General features: G+C 38.9%; 1 non-coding gene across 1 annotated transcript; it reads left to right on the top strand.

Moving 5' to 3' along the window:
• Positions 1–1,504: 1,504 nt before the first annotated feature.
• Positions 1,505–1,609, top strand: LOC132616352 (small nucleolar RNA R71). Its single transcript, XR_009573139.1, has one exon. It is a non-coding gene; the product is annotated as a small nucleolar RNA R71 (small nucleolar RNA).
• The last annotated feature ends 8,721 nt before the right edge of the window (positions 1,610–10,330 follow it).

Genomic DNA, 10,330 nt, shown 5'->3' with positions numbered 1-10,330 from the left:
AACAAGCACATCATTATTAACCCCAACTGGCTTTTTTATCGATCTATCAGCTATCTGCAACCGCATGCTAGTTGGTCTAGGCATTCCCAACCCCAATTTCTTATAGATAGCTAGCGGCATTAGGTTAAAGGCCCCTGGATTCTCTTTCTTCTGAACTCTGGTTATTGAGATGACAAAACTAACACGGTGAGTGACACTCACCATATCATATTTAATTGGACACTTTTTCGTCAATAAATCTTTCAAATATTTAGCAAAGCCTGACATCTCTTGGAAAGCATCAAGGAATGGAATAGTCATCAATAGCTGCTTCAGCTGGTCATAAAATCTTTGGCACTTGGCATCCTCAGTCTTCTTCACCAACCTTTGAGGAAAGGGAGGTTAAGATTTTATTAATTGAGTTAAGGGCCTGAGTGCCCCCGTCACCTTACCTTTTCCTTTGTCATTGCGCATATCTTGAGCCTTTGGAATCTCTGGCACAGGATCAACTTCAACCACACTAGGGATTTCATCTTGCACTTCCTCAACCTCCATTGGCACCTCAAATGGTGCCTCTGTATCTACTTCTCCTATAGGCCTCTTTTCAACTGCTTTTGCACCCGCACCTTGAAGTAGTTTCCCACTTCGAGCAGTGATGGCATGGCACATGGCTATTGGATCACCACCACTACCTTTTGGATTTGGAACTGTATCACTCGGGAGTGCTCCCCTTTGTGAAGGGTATTGCTCTCTCAAAATATCTCTCATCTGTGACTCAAGATTTTGGATGGAAGCAGTGTGAGATCCCATAGTTTCAGTCAACCCCTTTAATGTTTTGTCGAACTTCTCTTGGTTGGCTAGCACCCTCTCGTGCATGCTCTCCAGCTTAGAACCCCCTTGATCATTTGATTAACCCTTTGGCGGAACATAGGGATTGGAACTCCTATTTTTTAAATTGTTGTGGTTGCTGTAGTTACCTTATTTTGAACCACCATAATCATTTCGCCTATATTGGTTACCTTTCCCTTGTTGCTGAGGTCTCCACTGATTCTAATTCTGATATTCGGACCCTTGGTAATTCTGCCTTTGATAGCCCCCTTGAGAGTTATTAACATAATAATTGGCATCTTCATATTGCATAGGTGGTCCCTCTTGATATGTACCCTCTAGAGCTTGGTACATTCCCTTTGGCAAAGTCTGCATATCTTCAACTGCATTCACATTCTTTGTATCCTTTTCATTAAACCTTTTTGTCAGTAAAGTAATATTGATTGCAAGTTGAGCCAGCGTTTGTTGTGTGTCTTGGTTTTGTTTCACAATATTGTTGATTAACGGAGCCCCATATGCTACACCATCAGCACCACCCGAATGCCATGTTTGATTATGTGTAGTTAATCTGTCAAGCAATTGAGTGATTCGGGCATATGTCTTGTCCATGAAACACCCACCGGCTGCATTATTTGCCACTGGATGCGTCATCGAATCTAACCCTATATAGAACTTCTCCATTAATATGTGATGTGGAAAACCATGATTCAGAGACCTCATCAAGTACTGCTTGAACCTCTCCCATGCTTCATATAATTGTTCCCCCGAAAGTTGCATGAACTCATAAACTTTGTCTGGGATTTCAACTTTCTTTCTTGGAGGAAACCACTTCTTGAGAAAAACACTCACCAGCTCACCCCAAGTATGACTAGAATTGAAGGGCAACTTATCAAACCAATCTCTTGCTTCGCCGGCTAAAGAGTATTCAAAAACTTAACCGGATTGCATCAAGAGTAACAACATTCTGGGTATGTGTCTGGCACACACCAATAAAATTCGTCAAGTGTTGATGAGGGTCATTGTCGGTAGAGTTCATAAAATACCTTTCTTGCTTGAGAAATTGATAGACAGTGGCATCAATCTTGCAACTTGTAGCATTGGCCCTGGGTGGAACAATAGCAAATGCATATTCCACCTCTTGCATGTAATCCGCAAATATATTCTCCTCTTCCTCAACTTATGGTGTTGGGGCACGACTTGCACACCCTTACCACTATTTGATCCACGTCCTCCGCCTCTATTGGCCATGATCACTTGGTTCACAGAAAACAGCAAACAAGGTGTGATGGAATAGAAAAAGACTTGAAGTAAAGCACACAATATTTAGTAATTTCAAATCGTATTCCCCGGCAATGGCGCCAAAATTTAATATGCTCAAATTACACCTAACAAATGGAGTAAAGCAGACATTATCATAGTCTTTAATGGGTTCACAACTGTCATGACCCAACCCCGTAAGCCGCGACTGGTGCCCGCACTGGGCACCCGTATACCAACCTGTTACATATAACATCAAACTGAAACTACGACAATACGGAAACTTGTAAGGAAACTGCATAGTTTGTAACATCGTCACACACACACACACACACACACATATATATATATATATATATATGTTTTCAGATCACTGTCTCCTGAGGAGTCACAACTAGTCATATCATGAAATAATACGCACGCCGATAAGGCTGCCATCACATATCAACATCGTATGCAAGCCGACGAGGCTGCCATTATAGACGAACATCATACCACAGCACATCACCTAGACACAGCTGAACAGAACCCACACACAACCCACACATATGTCTACAGACCTCTAAGAGTACGAGTAGCGAAATATGACGGGACAGGGCCCCGTCTTACCCCTGGATAACATATACATATATATATATATATTATAATATTCAAACCAAAAGTCTAGACTCCGGAACAACGGAGCTCTCCAAGACAGTAGAAAGGGAATCCTAGGCTGGCGGATCACCAAAGCGAGTATCTGCACCTGCGGGCATGAAACGCAGCCCCCCCAAGAAAGGGGGTCAGTACGGAATATGTACTGAGTATATAAAGTAGTACTGAATCATAGAACAAGGAAAATCATAACAATAAGCAAGTTTAGAAAGCAACCCGGGAGTAACCTGGAACAACATTTTGAACCATGTCATGTGGTCCCTTACACAAATTCTAACACACACAATATAAATATAGAATATCCTACTCGTAGCCGCTTCCGGCTAATAACACAATAGTCCCTTCGGACGGCCGCTTCCGGCATAATAACACAATAGTCCCTTTGGACGGCCGCTTCCGGCATAATAATGATGGCCCCTTCGGGCAGTCGCTTCCGGCTTAATAATGGTGGCCCCTTCGGGCAGCCGCTTCCGGCTTAATAATGATGACCCCTTCGGGCAGCCGCTTCCGGCTTAATAATGATGGCCCTTCGGGCAGCCGCTTCCGGCTTAATAATGATGGCCCCTTCGGGCAGCCGCTTCCGGCTTAATAATGATGGCCCCTTCGGGCAGCCGCTTCCGACTTAATATCACAACCATGTCAACACAACTTAATCCACAAATACCCATACAAAGAGATGATGCTATGGAATGTAAACATAAATCGTAAATGAAATGAAACAGTAAAATCTCGCACCCCCTTCGGAGTGGTTTTGAAAATCAAACTTTATGTTTCCTTTAGTATAAAACTAATTTCCTCGAAATCATTAGTAAAACCATATACACAACTCAACTGGCACCTTATGGGTGTTCCCTTCGGAACAGAATAGGGGCTTATATATATCGACTATTATCCATCGTATAGGAAACTGAAGAGGGGAGCTCAATCACTTAAGAGTTATAACATCAAGAAGTGAATATGAATCATGAAACACACTCAAGACTTATGAATAGGATTACCCCAAAGCTCATATCCTTCATCACTTAAATCTAAGACATGCCAAAAGAAAGAAGGGACAGCTTTACATATCTGTTGACGACTATTCGTAACCCGCTCATCTCGTCGCTCTTTTAGCCTATTTAATATAAGAGTAACGTTATCGTTAGTCACCATATTTTCTAGTCCAGAAATCTATAGCCCATTTCTTATAGAACCTATATTTCAGCTCATATATTCTCATTTAGGGTTTTTGTTAGTTAGGGACTTAACGAAAATCGGGTAGCATTTCCCCTATGTATTCGCCTACCCCGAATTTCTAATTGTCCTCCTGTCAACACAGAAATACCAACAACAACGATATACATATAAAATTCTTACAATTCCACCCATAACAATTCTAACAACCCAACAATCCTTCTTAACCCTTTTCAACCCGCAATTTCGCATAATAACGATTTCATGAAATTTTCTTCTTCCAATTTCGTCCAATCCAATTTTAATAATTCCATTACAATACTATTAACACAATTACACCATAGAACAAGAAAATCTTACCTTAATTTTCTCGAAGGAAGTTTTACTCTTAATTGCTCCAGTTTCGCAATTTCTTCTTCTCCAACTTAATATCCAATGTTGCTATCACCTCCGCGAACTTGCGAATCATCTTGAAATTAACCAAAGCAAAAAGGCAACCCAATTTCCTTGGCCATGGCTGGCCGTGAGCAGCAGCCATGGCCATGCTCTCTCCTTTCTCTTTTTTTTTTCCTTTTATTTTCCTTAAGAATGAAACAAATGCATAGTTGATTTTTTTCCCATCAACTTATATATATGCCCCTCCTTGAATTGACACGTTTGGGGCCACTAACCTTGACCATTTAATGCCACGTGTCAGCCTACTTGGTGCCACGTGGCAGCCCGTTGTTATTTATTATTATTTTTTATTATTTTTTTCGGGTGGGACCCACTAGTGCCTTAATTAAATTAATTAATCACTAATCCCTACTTAATAATTTAATCATAATTAATTAATCCCTCATTTTCCAATAATATTTTTACACTAAATAAAATTTTATAAACAATTTATGTTTTAATTAAAATTGAAAATTAAAGATTTCTATTTCGTGTCCGAAAATAATTCCGCTTTTAATTTGAATCGATTTGCTTGCGAATAATTCGACGTAAAAATATACGGGGTATAACAACGACCTTAGTATTGAATTTAGCTACCCGTAGTCTTTAATGCAAAAAAAAATAATAAAGAAGTCATTAATGCTTACAATGGAATAAAGAATATGAAAAGTATTAATCTTGTCATAATGAATGTGTAGTTCTTCTCCTTTACTTGGTTGCTGGATTGGAAGTTACTTCACGATGAAGTAAGGTTCAAGAAAGGGTCGTTTCTGACGTATAAGGTAAGGTTTCTCTTCCTTTTTAAGTATATGAGCTTGTTGAGGCTCTAGACATGTCGTTTGGGTGAGAACTTACAAAACGACAGCCAAAAGCCATGTATGAATTGTTGGGTTGTTGTTGGGCTGTAGTTGAGGTTATTCTTGTTGTGTTTAAAGGCTGGATTCTTAGTCAAGATTTTGTATATGCGTTGGTTTTTATTATTGTGACCTTGGAAGGGAAAAGTGCGTGAAGAAATGTCGTTTGATTATTGTAAAACGAGCTTGCCGCTTGAAATATTGTTATAGTAGTTTCCTTAGACTGACATTATAATTATTGTCATTTATTGTAGATTAGTGTGTTGAGCAGATTGATTTCGTCATTGTCGTTGAGTGAGTCAACACTGGAGGTATGTAATGGATGTTCTTTCCATCTTCTATTGGCATGAATCCACTTTTAATGCGACTTCCGAAACGAAATGTTTAAAATAAGAGTTTGTTACAAAACACTCCACTCTTGATATTCCCTTTGTTTCATATATTCATGACATCTCTATTATAATCCTTATTCTCATCCTAAAGGAATGATGTTTAAAGGTAGTTTTGAATGTTGTAGTGAGCCTAAGGGCTATAGGCTTGAATATGCTATCACATATACTTCGTCCACAAGCCTTATGTAGTACTATCCTGTATCACGGGTGATGTTAGGCCTCTGTGCTATCTATTGTGTGTACAGTTGATGATAGCATCGGAGATCTTATTGTGTTGTTGTTTGTTTTTACATATAAGATCCTTTTATGGCTCGGTACATTGATTTACAAACAATGCTTCTTTATGGCTCGGTACATTATCATATACATGAGGCCTCTTGATGGGTCGGTACGTTATAATATACATGATGCCTCCTGATGGTTCAGTATGTTATCATATACATAAGGCCTGTTGATGGTTCAGTACGTTATCTTATACACTAGGCCTTTTGATGGCTCGGTACATTATCATATACACGAGGCCTCTTGATGGCTCGATACGTTATTAGATACACGAGGCCTCTTCATGGCTCTGTACATTATTTTACACACGAGACCTTCTTTGTGGCTCGGTACGTTGTTTGTTTAATGTTGTGTGCCACAGTGGCCTTCAGCTGCATTGTAACTATAAAGTGAATCAGAAGATGGTATTATGCCCTCAAGTTGTCTCTTGTACTCAATTACACTTAATGCTTGTTCATATCAGTTCAGTTTCACTTTATAATTATTCAGTAGCCTTACATATTCGAAACATTATTTCGCACTGACGTCCCTTTTGCCGGAGGCACTGTATTTCATGCTGCAAGTTTCGATAGATAGTCGAACAGGCCTCCTAAGTAGGCGGTTGTTCGTGTCCAGCTTTTGATTGGTAAGCTCCATGTCTTCCGAAGTTGCACAGTCTAGAGGTTTTGAGTTATGCTGATGTATCAACATAATGGTAAGGTCAGGACCCTGTCCCAATCACAGTACAATTAATGTTCTTAAAGGCTTGTAGACATATCCTTTATGTAAATTGTAAATTATATATTATGGCCTTGTCGGCCTAGATGTTGTCGTATGATACGCATGGTGTCCTTGTCGGCCCGTATTTGTATATATGTTTTTTGGGTTGATTTTACTTCAATACTGGTACACTTTGTTATCTTCATATTATCAGGAGTTACGACTGTGTCGGCCTAAGATATCACAGGCTATCATATGATTCGGCCTTGTTAACCTAGATACACCCATATATCTTCATATTATAAGGGTTACAGGTTAGTACGCTCGGTCAAGTAGTGCACAGGGTATCGGTCTTGTTATATCCCGTGTTTTTGCGCATTTGGAAAATTTGGAATAATCTTGCCTTGTAGGAAATAAGGCTATATTTTTATTTTATTCAACATATGTGTGATATTCATGAAAAATATTGATGCGGAAGTACGGAGGAAGGCCAAGGGCAAATTTGGAATTTTGGAAATTAGTTTCGGGAATTACAAATAAAATCCATAAATTATTGGGCTCAAATAATAAAAGAGAATTGAGGCCCAAATTGAGAGGCTTGGCCGGCCATGCTAGCCCAAGCCCATGGAATTTATTTAATTTCCATGTGATTAAATTAGCCTTATCCATTAGAAACTTCAAGACAAATTGAGAAGGGAGAGAACAAGAGAAAGAACACCAACAAAATAAGGGCCATTCGGCCAAGACCCATAAAAATTGCCCTTAAAAATCTTGCTTCAAAACTTGTTTTCTTGTGGTATTCCCCCTAATTCAAGGGTCCTTTACAACTTGGGACAATTATTTTGGAAGATAGGGAACTTGTTTCATCAATTTAACACCTTAGCCAAGTGAAGAATCTTGGAGAAAAAGGTAAGAATTAATTCCTTTTTATCATGTTATGAAGGTTTGTTTATGTTGTGGTATGTGGAAATGAGTAGAATTTATGGAAATATGGAAGTTTGCAAAATGGGTGTGCATGTGTGCATGTGGCCGTGTGTGTGTGTTGTTGTGTAGTTAAGATGAGTTGAATTTTATGTATTATTCTAGTTGTGGTTATGGTGGAATTCATATTGGAAGTGAAAGTTGAATAAATTTGATTGAGGTTGGAAATATGGAATGTAGCCGTGTGGTGTAGGGGAGGTAGAATGGAAATGGATTAATTTTGTTTAGTATGTTAGTTGTGTTGTTGTGATCCTTATAATGTAAATGAAGGCTAAATGGTTTAATTTGGCATTGAAGTTGATTGTAGAAGATTATGTTATTTTAGTATGATTTTATGATATTATGGAAATGAAGTTGTTAAAGTGTGGATTATTGTTGTTGGTTATGAACTTGTAAGTAGAAAATGTGTTGTGATGGTTTTGTTGCATATGTAGGAATTTTGGGTGGAATATGGAATTGATGGAATTGTTGAATATTGGATATATGGCTTGGAATATCCTTGGCCTATGATTGAATGACCTTAAACTTGTATATGGACATGCAAATATTAATATAGATTTGAAAGTGCAAGTTGGATTGGAAGTTGTTGCATTATTTGGAAAAGAAGGCTATTTATGTTAGAATGCGTTTCTAGTCGATTGTTGATGTTGTTGGTATGGTTGCTGCTAATTTGGCCGAGTTTAAATCTCGGGGATGTTATATGTATAGGGGAGATGCTGCCCAAATTTCTGTAGACAAAAATTGGTTAAGATTGAATTCTTAAAGCCTTATGATTAATATTTGGTAAATATGACCAATTGTAGATTTCGGACGAAACGGGATTTGAGTTTGGGCGAGCGTAAGGCGCAAGTAAGGTATGTAAAGCTATTCCTTTCCTTCTTTTGGCATGTCCTAGACATACTAGGTTGAGATTTGAGCCTCGGGAGCAATTCTGTTCATGGAAATCCGAGTCTGATTTTAGGTACTATTCATTCAATGTAATTGAATTATAATTCTTAGGTTGTGTTGGAAAACTATTCGAACATCCATAATTTGCACAAATGTGATAGAATCGTTTTGAAACTTACATAGATGACTCCATAGAGTCTAATGTTCGTAATTTATGTCCGCCACCTCGACTTGACCCGAGGTGGGCCTACTAGCCCCGAGACTTCCTTCGTTTGTCTTACTTAATCTACTTTCGTATGATATAAAGAGGGGACTTTTGCCTATGAATTTAAGGCTCTGTTTGATTTGTTCTATAAGTTATTTGAAAGCTCCTAAATGTGAACGACACTAAATTTTCAGAAAATGGCTTATGAGGTATTTTTCGAAAGTTTTGTAAATTTAAAGGCTCATATCTTTGGTATACTAATTCTGACAGACTCGATACTTATTTTGAACTTTCTGATCTCAATATATATATATATATATATATATATATATATATATATATATATATATATATATGTATATATGTATTTATTTGTCGAGTCTTGGAATTTAATCGTGTATATGCATATGGTTTCCGCACTACTCTGCTCGTGCCTATTACTATGATATCGTTCGCCGGTTCCCGGGCCGGTTTATGATCGTGCGCACTATGATAAATTCGGCAGTATGATGTGTTACGGTTCCCGAGACCTCGCCATAGGGTCGGGTTCCGTTTATGGAGTTATGCTGTGATATGGCTTATGATATGTTTTGATGATATGATATGATGTGATCATATGTTATGTTCGGGGTGTACGGAGATTTGAAACCTTCTGGAGTATGCTGTGTTGTGGCACCAGCGTCGGAGTGGTGACCACGTTCCTGAGCCTTATGCATGATTTCTGTTTGCATTATGTACATGTGTCTTCACTACAGATTTTGATATTTTGATCTGGTACTCTCTCTCTGTACCCTTCACTTCAGTTATGGTTTTGATTTCTGTACTTTATGCTTTACATACTCAGTACATCTTTCGTACTGACCCCCTTTCTTCGGGGGCTGCGTTTCATGCCCGCAGGTACAGAGGTTCGTGATCTGCCAGTGTAGGCCACACATTCTGCTATTACAGAGTGCTCCTTTTGATCCGGAGCCCATATATTGGTACATATCTTTTGTGATGTATATGCTTCTGTATATTTGATTATTTGGGATACGGCGGGGCCCTGTCCCGTCATATGATTCCGTTATGGTTTGTAGAGGCCTGTAGTCATACATGTGGGTAATGGGTCATGTGTGTGTTCGTTTGTCTATGATCTACGTCTTAATGCGGTACCGTTTGCTATTATGGCCAAACGACCTAATTGTTTGTACACGTGCATGTATCTGGCGATGTATACTCCGCCAATCTATCAGATTTGGATGCAGCCTAAATGGCCTGTATGTTTGTATATGTGTATATATTCGGCGATGTGTATTCCGCCGTCCCTTCTGACTTTGATGTGATATTGTTGCACGTGCGACTGCTTAAGATAATATTTGCTTCCAATCTGTTTAAAATGATTAATATGAAATCTGAAATAATTAGAAAATGACGAGTTAGCATGTGAGTTTGTTTGGGGTGTCCAAATAGGGCACCAGTCGCGGCCCACGGAGCTGGGTCGTGACAGGTCTCGCCTCCCTGTGTTTGGGGTATGACAATATCTCCACTCCCCGGAATGTGTACTTTTATGTGAGACCGAAAATCAGCAATAAAAACTTCAATGGCTTAGACATAAAATTGGAATGCAAAAGTCTTGTATTGTTGATCCAATGGGGCTCTGTAACGACCCGATTAGTCGTTATAGTTCTATTGACCCTTTTATCCCTGTTGACCCTTTTTCGAGG

This window comes from Lycium barbarum, chromosome 10, assembly GCF_019175385.1.
Source record: "Lycium barbarum isolate Lr01 chromosome 10, ASM1917538v2, whole genome shotgun sequence".
NCBI lineage: Eukaryota > Viridiplantae > Streptophyta > Magnoliopsida > Solanales > Solanaceae > Lycium > Lycium barbarum.
Note: the sequence above shows the minus strand (reverse complement) of the source record. Positions and strands in the feature narration are given on the sequence as shown.